The sequence below is a fragment of the Eublepharis macularius genome, chromosome 1 (genome assembly GCF_028583425.1).
Source record: "Eublepharis macularius isolate TG4126 chromosome 1, MPM_Emac_v1.0, whole genome shotgun sequence".
Lineage (NCBI taxonomy): Eukaryota > Metazoa > Chordata > Lepidosauria > Squamata > Eublepharidae > Eublepharis > Eublepharis macularius.
In genome coordinates, this window is record NC_072790.1 from 54,275,596 (window position 1) to 54,287,095 (window position 11,500).

The window sequence follows — 11,500 nt, forward strand, 5'->3', positions numbered from 1 at the left end:
ACCTCTTCTAATTGCACCTTGGCCTATGGGAATATCTTTTATTGTATAATAGTTTGGCAAGGAACTCCTATTACCATTCCTTTTCCATTCTCTGGTTATGTTTCTGACAGGCCTCCAAGCTCTTAATTTCAGTTCCTACCGTGGAATGTTTGTACAGGGGAAGACTGCCTTGGTTGGCCACTATTTTGTCTGTGGGCCTGGAGCTTTCAAGAGGTTACCGAGAAACTAGTATGGTTCTTGTTTCCTTGTCCATCTTCCTCACTTGTCGATTCATAGCCAGCTACCAGCAGGAAAAGTTCAAAATGATCAAGATCTTGCCCAATCTCAAAACTATTGTTAAAAAATACAACTCCTTTACTGATGTCCAACGTTTTGGAAGTATTATGTTTCCTATGCATGGCTCTGGCAGGATAGATGCGGCCCTCCCTCTACAGACAGTAGTTGAGGTTCTAACAAATGAGACTGCTTCTGCTCGGTTGCGTGCTGCCAGTGAACTCCGCTGGACTTGAGCTATGGTGGCACAAAATCGTATGGTTTTAGATATGCTCACTGATGCTCAAGGAGACACTTGTGATTTGGTAGAAACCCAATGTTGTATGTATACCCATGATAATTTTGATGCCATGCTAATCATATTGCCCAAGTTGCCTCCCACCACCATAATACTTCAATTAGCAGGTGAGATTCCCTTTGGTATTGGCTCTCTTCTGCTACCTGGTTGAAAAATCTCTGGATGAGTATACTCATAATCATTGTCCATTTGATTGCTTTGTGTTGTTGCCTGCAGTGTGATGTTTCCTTATTGTCTTGGTGCAGTGTACCTCCCAAACCTGCCCAACAAATGCCTCTACAGCTTTGCCGAGATGTCATCTCTCCTGAAGCAAAGCTGCACTTGCTCCAGCAGTATTCCAATTTTGCAAAAACAGTCCCTTAATGTGTTGCAATGAGGTCAAGGCTTCACTGCAACAAAAGGGGGAATTGTCCTGGGAAATCTGACTAAGGTCCTGCCGGAGGACAGGAGTGGAGCCATAAGCTGGAAGTGAGCAGGTCCCATACACCAGGCCCAAGGGTGTATTGGCAACATTGAGACAACTGTCAATTCTCCCATAAAAGGAGATCGTTGTGAAAAATGTGCTCCATGGGTGGAAATCTTTCCACCTCTGGAAATGCTTCAATGGATCCAAACTGTTTTAAAGAGTAAACCAACAGCTTGTTCAAACTGACCTGAATGAAGGGTTGGAGATACTGTAACTGACGAGAACAGAGATGAAAGCTTGCTAGAGGAGTAACAAAGAAGACTGAAGCCAAAGAACCACTGCAAGGACTTCTGCATAGGACTATGGTGGAAAAGTAAAATTAAAAAAATGAAATAAATAAAAATGTTATATGAGGTAAGTCAAATGTGCTGTTTGGAAGCATATGATCTACGTTTGGTGAAAGAAAGAGGTTTTTTGATCTTCTGCTGGTGAAAGGAGTTTTCAGAGTCTGTAATGCTGCTGATCTCTGGCTAACAAGTATGGTTTTGTTCAAATATGTGCGCTCTGATAGGAAATGAAAAGTTTACTCTGGAACTTTATATGAGAAAATTATAGGCAGACACCCATAATGCATGGGCAGTAGAAACTCTTACCTGCATTTGTTTTCTGGTTAAACAGTCCTTTCCCTTCAAATAGTTAATCTTTGCTCCAGTCTGGTTTGGAAGGTAGGTCAGCCTTTTCTACACATGCCTTCACAGAGTAATTGCTGAAGCTGCTGTTCTCCTTTTGCAATCAACAATATGCTTGGCAGTGTTCATCTGCTATTTGGCTAATTAAGTGGCCTCTCCCTGCATAACTTTAGATAACTACTTTTTGTCCTTAGGCAACATGCGGAGAAAAGTTGTCATTTGCTCCCCTTGGAAACAATGATACCTTCCCATTGCGTCTTGGAAACAGGCAATCTAGAAAGCCAGTGCTGAAGAGGAGTTAACCTAATGGCCAAAGGTATCCAGCTACTTCTCTATAGGAGAAGCATTAAGGGTTCTGGCATGTCCTGCCTAAAAAGAAGGCCCTGCTATTAGAGGAGTTAGATGTGTAAAAATGAACGAGTAGTCCTATTGTTGAAAGCAACACATAATGTTTAGCTTCCCACAGGTCAACCTTAGCCAAAGTTTCTTAGAAAGTTTCTCAGCTAAAGATGCCAGGTCCAAGGTACTCTGTAAACCCCAACCAACAGTACAGGCTTTTATCACCCTTTTTGAGTTGTTCAGAATTTGTCTCTGTGTTACTTGTATGATTTATTAATTGTAAAGTCAACAGTCCTTACTTGAAGATACAGATATATCACATCGCATGTTCTTTTACTGGAAATATTTCTGAGGCCACCTCAAAAATCTTGTGTAACTGTTCATAGTTCAGATCGGTAGGGATGTGAGATGAGTCTGGGAACTAGATTCTGTGTTTCAGAGTTGGAGCATGAAGACAGGAGCCATCATCTTCCCCAGACTGGCAAGGTTTGCATTTTGGTTCCTCCACTAGATCCAAAGATTCATCTTTCAGATTTTTAATGTCATTGATATGTCAGTTGGCTTTCTGTTCTGATTTGGACTCGTGTCTCATTTTCAAGGGCTGAAAACATAGTCTACCTCATCCTTCTAGGTGCTTCTATCCAAACAGCTGAATTTGGATAAAGTCATCCAGATATGGATTTGTTTGTGCACTGGCCAGTTGGCAGAAACTTCCAGAACATGGGAACATAAGGCAATCCTCCCCCTTGCGTAGGCAAATGTTTTTGACACCAAGTGCCCTAGTGAAAGGGTGGAGTCCGTTCCTCATCAGACTCTGGGTCCCAATTCATCAATGTATGGAGGATAGGACATGAGGGAATTCGTGACAAATACACAACATATAAGACATTCTCAGAATCTACCAAGACTGCAATAGAAGATAAAATTAAATAAAGCCTGGTTGGGATGGAAGGAATGATGTCTTGAAAACAATTGTTTCCCCCCACTGCTCACCAAAATATTGAGGGCAGGGGGAGGGAATTGAATGACAAGATACTTTTCTTTAATGATCCTTGGACTCTCTGGATGGTGAGAAGTATTTGCAGTGTAACGCCTGCCCCCAACCTTACAAATGGGCAACAGAGCAAAGTAACTTCCCTAAATGGTTACAAAAAAGTTGAAATTCGTTTCAAGTAGGTAGGTGTGTAGAACAGCAGGAGTTGAGTCCAGTGGCACCTTATAGACCAACAAGATTTTCAGGGTGTAAGCTCTCAAGATTCAGAGCTCCCTTCTTCAAATACAAAAAGATTGAAACGGCACTCCTAAGACTAGAACACTTGTTGGAAGAGGATTCTTTGCTGTCCCTTTCCTCAGGTTTCAGATGGGGACAAACCAAAGAGTTAGAGAGATAGAGAGGACAGGGCACTCTTTTTACTGTTTACTGCTCTGACTGTGCTTTGATATGTAGATTGCTATTCTCAGGATTTCCTCCTCCTGACTTCCTCCCACTCACTTCTTTTACTGGCATTGTTCCTGGCAACATCTCTCTCCTTCTCCTCCCTCCATCTTGGTAGCATGGATGCAGGCCTTGTCCTAGCATCCATGTCCATCCTTAGACTGGATAGGTAGTTAGGATCTGTCTCTCCTCCTTTCCTTTCTGAGTATGGAGTTCCTACAATAAAGAACTCTTATTTCTTTTCTAAATATAAAGCAAGTGTATGATTTATTTTCTCTCCTGCACACACACCAGCCAGCAGAACAAGCCCACACAACCACCTATAATCACGCTTCCTATGCCAAGCTATTGACTCTGCTAATAATGCTAAAATGAGCTACTTGCTCAAAAACAGGCCACAATGTGTTCTAAGCTGGAAATGAATTGTAGTTGCTATGCATATAGTATAAATAATTTCTTAAATTTTAAAAAAGTGAGCTCCTTTTAAGCATAAGCCCACTATCACCTCCACATGCAAGAAAATAAAAATTACATTCCTAACTCCACACACTCCCAAGCTTTACATTATTATCATCATCATTATTATTTTGCTTTTGTAAAATAGATAACTGCTTTCGAGCAAGGGCTTGATCTGGCTTAGACGCTCTGAATTTTCCTAACATAGATATTCTGGCTTTATTCAGGAGCACATTCTTTTCATGAATCAGCCCAAAATAAGTTCTGTTTCCCTTCCAGTTGTCGGGGTAGCCGTAGCAGAATACAGACAAGAATCTAAGATCCGCCTCAGGTCTGTAGCTGCTAGAAGGGAACACAGAAGACATTTCAAACCCTTCAGCACTTTTTTTTTAAACATGCTTCTGAAATTTTATATTGCTGGCCTACTTTGTGAGACCTCAAAGAAAATGGGCTAAGAAAGGGGAAAATTTTAGTGTTACGATGTGCAAAAAACATGAGTCCTTACATAGTCAGGGGAAATCTCCCTAACTTCTCAAGTTTATTGTTGCCAAGTAGGCCCCCTCCCCTGCTTTGAAGCCTGCTATGAACTGTGTTAAAGTTTCCTGCATTACTGTTTCACTGCTACACCAAAGACTGCTTTGCACGTGTGTGTGTTCTGGCACACGTGTCAGTTTCCTGCCTGCGTGTCAATTACCTTGCTGCTGCTATAGACTGTGTAGTTTACTGACTCCATGTTTGGTTAACTGCACAAAAGGACTCTCTTTCTGGGCAGCCCTGCCCTGACCTGTGTCTGGACTTCCCAGTGTGCGTTTGGACTGTGTTACAAGTGTGCCCCGTGCCTGCACTGCCATCTACCACGGACCGTGCCTGTTCCCTGCTTTGGACTGTGTTTTAGAGTGTTGTTCCCGCTGCCTCCATGGAAGCCTGCCTCATATGGGCCCAAGCCGCTGCTAGCAGCCGGGCACCTGCCGGGGAAACCTCCAGTGAGCCTGGCTAGGCGCTCCCTGGTCAGTTCCCGCCTGGAGCCTCCCGCGAGCCGGTCGCCGAGCTTGCCCTCGCTACAGGGCAGCCTGCTATCCAGCCCCAGCTATGCCCAGCCGGCATCCATGTTCTCAGGCACCCAGAAGACCCAGAGGAAGAGACTGCTTTGAGAAGCCATTTCGGCGAAGCGGGCACACCACGTCCGCAGCGAGAGCCCCTCGCCCCGCTCTGCATATCTTAGGAGCCGCCCCGGAGAAGGAACTAAGTGCCGACCATCCCAAGCACTTAAAGAATGCATCTCAAAGAAACCTCCGCATTCCAAAGCTGATGACATCAGGACAAGCCCTGTCCGCTGGAACATCCAGTCAGCCCACTCGGATTTCCCCCTCCCTCTTTTGTCCCCTCTTCCTGAGGTGTCACTTATCACAATCTGATTACCAAAGTGGCCCATCCAAGCCATTCAGTAGCCCATTAGACCCTTTGTTTTAATCTGTGAGAACCACCAAGTACAGCACCAGCCCCAGGGTACGTTTTGGGGTATTTAAGCTGGTCTCCCAGACCACTCGGGGCTTAGGCCATTCCTATCCAGACTTCCTTGCTGTCCGTCTGTGGTTCCAGTGCTGGCATTGGGCCACCTCGCTGTTGTGTCTCTGCTTCGCTTCAGGATAAGTGAGTATTCCCCCTATCATCGTTGGGAACCAGCTAATGCGAACGTCTCTGTATTTCCTACTCTGTATTTCTTAGACCTTGTATGTTCTTTGTATGATTGTGCAAGCTAGGCTTACGCTACACTCAATACACGTGTTTGGACCTTACTCCTTGTCTGCCTCTTTTTCACTAGAGTGTCTGGGATCGGGACCTCCGTAAACATAGGTTATGATCCTCGCTTAATATTAATATTAATAGTTACAGACTGCTACAGCTAATTCCCCATTATAATAAAGAGCAGTTCTGGTAACAGTTTACTGGTGGAGAATGCGGGCATAACCCAGTTCGTGTGAATGCACGTGAGTCGACACGCGTGTTTTCAGCGAACTGACTTAGAGGAAAATTTTCCAGACCTCAGTGTAGAGAGCGCAATTTAGCTCAGGGAATTAAAAGTGTGATTGTGTGTGGCTCTAGCGAGCATTTCTATCTTGTGGGTTGGCTTTTCCCCCATTTCCTCCTTCAGCCAGCTTTGGACTACTTGCCTTTTGTGGTGCACCGCGAGGCCCTCCAGCCGTTATAACCGGTGTACTGTGGGTGAGGACCTCTGAACTGGTGAAGTTCCTGGCCACTTTCCGGGCCGCCTAAACGCGTCTATGTGGGTGGGATCCCAGAAGTAGGCTCTATAGATTTATATATATCCTGAAGCAGCACATATAAAATTCTCTTCCGCCCTCCCCCGTCTCTCCTAAGCCCGTCCAAACCCCCGTTCCTGCCAGCACTTAGGCTTCAATCCCCGCTCCGGAGGAAACGTGAAGGGATCGTTAGTCCATTTGGTCAGTTTAGCTTTGGGAATCTGAAGCCAGGTTCCTGAAGCCCCGCGGCAGCCGGCCGCACCGTGCTTAAGAGTTTTAAGTTAGACTCTTGGGCGCCTTTCCGCTTGCGAGTTTTAAGTCAGACTCGTGGGCGCACCTCGCTTGGGAGTCAGTGGGACTCTTGGGCACACTTTTGCTTGGGAGTTGTTAGGACTCTTGAGCGCACCTCGCTTGGGAGTACAGTAAGCTTTACTCCTGAGCACTTTTGCTTGGGGACTTGCAGAGGCAGTCCTTGAGCGCTTTCAGTCTTTTGGTCGAGGCTTGGAGACAGTTTAACCGTTTGTCTCTGAGCACGAGGCCTGGGGACACTTTGAGTTTAGTTCTTGGGCAGAGAGCTTGAGAGCATTGTTGGCTTCTGAGCAGAGGCTTGGGAGCATTTCTGGTTGCCTGAGCAGAGGCTTGGGAGACCCCTTTAGTAGCAGTTCCTGAGCAGAGGCTTGGGGACACCTTTTGGTTTTCCGAGTATAGGCTTGGGAGACCCCTGAGCTTTAGCTTCTGAGCAGAGGCTTGGAAGCACTGAGCGTTTTTTGTTCTTGGGCTTAGAGAGCTTGAGAGCACCCTCTGAGCCAGTAAACTTTTTCCTGGTCCCGTGGCTTGTAGGCAAGCTTGAAACGGGAATAGGAATTTTCCCTTCTCCCCCGGTGGAGAAGAACTGAGTATAGGACCCTTAAAATACCCTGTAAACCCTAAAAGTAGAACCTTAAAACCCCCTGGTAAAAACCCTTGAGGACCTAAGGGAAGGATAAACCTCCCAAAAGGAACATAGAGAGGAAGAAGTTGTTAAAACCCTTGAGCAGCTTTAATCGCCCCACCCCTGGTGTCGCTGATCCGCTCTTTAACCTCCCCCGAGATCAGCCTTAAACTAAAAAGAAAAATGTACCGGGCAAACCCCGCCGTGCCCCGCCTGGAGAAGTGGCTAGTGAAGAAAGGAGATTGCCCTTGGGAAGCCGGTTCCTTCAAGGGACCTGACCCACTCCAGATAGTTAGAAGTGCCTTCCAAGATTTTTGCGAAAAAGAGAAACCTAGGTCTAGCAAAAAGGACAGATATGGAGCTTGGGCACTTTTCACCGCCCTGCAGGACAGTGTGTCCCTAATTAGCAAGTTGCAAACAGCACAGGAAGAGTTAGAGGAGAGGTCAAAACGAGAGCAGGACGCCTTGCGCCTAGAAATCCAGACTCTCAGGACCAAGCTAACCGACCAGGAGAGAGAACATGAGGAAAAGGCAGTTGAGTGGCGCGCCGAACGCGTCAATTTCATATTAGAGAAGCAAGGACTAACTACCGCCCTCCAGGACGCTCAGCACAAGGCTGAAGCGGCCACCGCTCGTGCCGATATGGCTGAGCACGCATTAACTGAGGGACAAGAAGAGATTACTAAGCTCACCCATGCCGCCCGGTTCATGGCGGACCACAACCAGTCCAAAACCGCAGCCGCGGACCATTCAGCTTGTAAGAGGGAGCTAGAGGCCCTAAAGCGACACTTGGGGATGCAACAGGCCGTAATTTCCGCCGTGCACCCCTCAGCCCTCTTGGCCCTCCCAGAAGATAGTAAGGATAGCTGGGCATCTCAATCGCCCCAACCCGAGGAAGCCCCACAGCCCCTCCATCCAATAGCCACCAAGGAAATTGTATCCATGGACGAGGATGGCAGAAAAACAGACCGGGTCGTTAAGGAAACCCGCAATTGGAGGCCCGATGAGCTCCAAGCCATAGCAGATCGCATGGGACCCCTAAACCGAGACACAGCCATCCAGTGGTTCACCCATGTGACCACCTCTCAGCCTTCCGCTAGTGGTTCCGATGTGGCCCAACTGGCCCGCCAATGCGCCGCCCCTGAGATAGTTTCGGCCCTCAATGCCTATATTTCTAACCGAAGGTTAGCCACCCGCAGTCAATACGGAGCAATTAAAGAAATTTGTGCATTCTTGTGGCCCACCAAGAGTTTGAAAGCCCTGTATATCGCAGAGTCCCAGAAACCTGGAGAGGACCCAGAGGCATATTTAGCTAGGAAACAGCTTCTTGCAGAGCTAGCAGACGAAGTGGACCTGGATGCCAGCGATGTACCCGACTTTGACGAGTTAGAATTCAGGAGAGCAGTCTTAGATGGACTCAATAGTACCACCCGCCTAGCACTAGCAGGAGTGGAGCCCGGGAGCATCTCATGGGGAGACCTGGAAGCTCGCATCAGAAGCATTGCTGGCCTGTTGCGAGAAACCGGCGCCATCCGCCATGTGAAGCCCCCGGCCTCTCGTAGGAAGGAGAGCGAGCCGATAAGTGCAGTCACCTATGCCAATCATGGCCCCCACTCACAATACCGACCACAGGGACGCAGCCCGTACCCGGAGGCAAGGGGAGGAATCCTGAGGGGAAGGAGCGGCAGCTTTAACCGGGGAAGGGGACCGAGGGACTACCGCCCGGGAGTCTCCTTTGCGCCCGCCCCGAGTTACAGTTCCTCCTCCCAGCAAGGACCCCACGAGCCCCGACTACAGGATGCACCCATAGCCCCTTCTCACTCGCGAGCATCGCACCCGTACCACCATCAGGTCTACCCGCCTCCAGATCAGTCTAATGCTTGGGGAGCATCGCAGGGCGACCACGAGGGCTACTGGGACCGCGGCAGCACGCCCCAGTCCAGGGACTCCCTCCGTTGGGAACTTTGGATGCGCCTCAAAAACATTGGAGCGAACATGGAGCTCTTCGACGGAAAGCCCACGTCCGTTCTAATGAAGGCGATCATGGAGTGGGAAGACCAGCAGCAGCCCCCAGTACCTCCGTCGGCGCCCCCTTTGCCGCCAGACCCTCCCTTCTCGAGTCCCCCGATAGCTGCGGTTCGAGAACGCCCGAGCCCCAACAACCCCTTTAGAGGAAGCGCCGCTTCCACCGACCAGAGTGCAGGATCAGAATAGGGTTGCCCCGAGTCCCAGTCTCCCTCCGTGGGCATAGTTGCCAAACTAAAGCCGGACACATGGGGGAGACCGACAGTGAAGGCAGGGATCGGGACTCCCGGGGAAAAGAAGAAGCCTGCCACCCTCCTCATAGATACCGGAGCTTCACTTAATATACTCCGGCCCACCTTAGTCACAAAGGGAACTCAGACCCCCACAACCATGCAGCTCGCCGGTTTTGGAGGCGGCACGCAGGAATCCCCGGTCTGGCAGGATATCCCCCTCTCCGTTGGGAACCTGGCCACCCGGATTTCGGCATGCGCAAACCGAGGAGAAGATGACGGGCTTTTGGGCATGCCATTTTTCCGTGCCGAGGGACTGACCATTGACTTAGCGAACGGGCTCCTGTGGCGCATCCCGGGAGGCCCAGACTTTGTTAATGCGGTCCATCGATGCGCAGCCCTCAAGGCCCCCCTTCCTCTCGCCCCCATCACAGGGGACCCCTGGGTCCAGGACTTTCCCGAAGTGTGGGTGACCGATAAAGCCGAGTGTGGGATAGTGAAGGGCGCCTGCGTCCTGATTGAAGGAAAGGACCCCCCTCCCCAAAGACAGTACAAGTACCCAGCAGAAGCTGAGGCAGGGATAGCCAAGACCATAGAAGGACTCCTTGAGTGGGACGTCATACTCCCGATGCAGTCCATCTGCAACGCCCCATTGTGGCCAGTTCTGAAAGCAGATGGAGTGACCTGGAGAATGACGGTCGACTTCCGTGCCCTGAATGCCACCACCCCTCCAGTTGCCCCGGTTGTGGCCAAGTATAATGAGATCCTAACGGCCATTGCCGCTGGGTCCCGGTTCTACTCGGTCATAGACCTGGCCAATGCCTTCCACTCTATCCGGTTGCATGAGTCTTGCTGGTACAAGTTCGCGTTCACTTTCCGCGGCCAGCAATACGCATTCAAGCGGACACCCCAGGGATTCCACTCCAGCCCCAGCATTTGTCATGCCCATGTGGTTCAGATGTGGGAACGCCTCCAACCCTCCTCGAGGCCCCACGTACTGAGCTACGTGGATGACATTTTAGTCCACGCCCCCACAGAAGAATTAGCCCGTTTCCCACAGTGGTCAATCAGATGCCCAGAAACAAGATGTGGAGCCCAAATCCCCACCTGACCCCACCCCCTGCAACCCTTTAACCATCATGGAAGATAACCATTGATGCATCTATTCTTGCATCTGATGAAGGTAGCTCAGCTCTCAAAAGGTTATACCCTGGAAACACTTGGTTGGACTTTAAGGTGCTACTGGACTTGAACCTTGCTTTTCTTCTGCAGACCAGCAGGGCTACCCACCTGAAAGTCTATTCTCCATGGATTTTTAAAGCCATCCAAGCGAACAGCTATAATTGCAACATGTGGCAGGCGGTATCATAATTATTTTTAAATAACATTAATGTTCTTGTGATTGCCTGATTTACTGGAATAGTGATTCATCCTCTGCCAACTTAGTGGAGTAAGATCCACTGAATTTGAGGGGAATTCCTTCTCAATAAGCATGGTATAGGACCAGACTTTATGTCTTTTGTGGTGCAACCCTAAAAAAGTCTACTTGGAAGCAAGTATCATATTGATAAGGCTTACTTCCAGGGAAGCAGAGTGAAGCATTAACTTTGCAACAGCACTGATGTGATGCTATTTGCCTTTTTTGTGTGTAAAAACCCAAATAATGCATGAAACTGATGGTTGTTGTGGGTTTTCCGGGCTGTATTGCCGTGGTCTTGGCATTGTAGTTCCTGACGTTTCGCCAGCAGCTGTGGCTGGCATCTTCAGAGGTGTAGCACCAAAAGACAGAGATCTCTCAGTGTCACAGTGCATGAAACTGCCCAGCTACAGTATTTCAAGAGATGCTGCCTTCAGGGAGACTAAGGGCGAAGATACAAGTGACGAATGACACTTGAATGGCAAGTGTATTTCTCCCTGTTCGCTTGCGCGCCACTCAATCCACTTGCTGTTCAAGTAGCTTGGCCCTAAATCCGCTTTAAAGAACTGCAACCTTCCCTGAGTTTTGGATCACATGGGACAGAAGGGTTACCAAGTCCGGGTTGAGAAATTCCTGGAGATTTAGGGGTAGAACCAGGAGCGGGGCAGGGTTTGAGGGGAGGGGGTTCAATGGGTCATAACGCCAAAGAGCCCATCCTCCAAAGCATCCCTTTTCTCCGG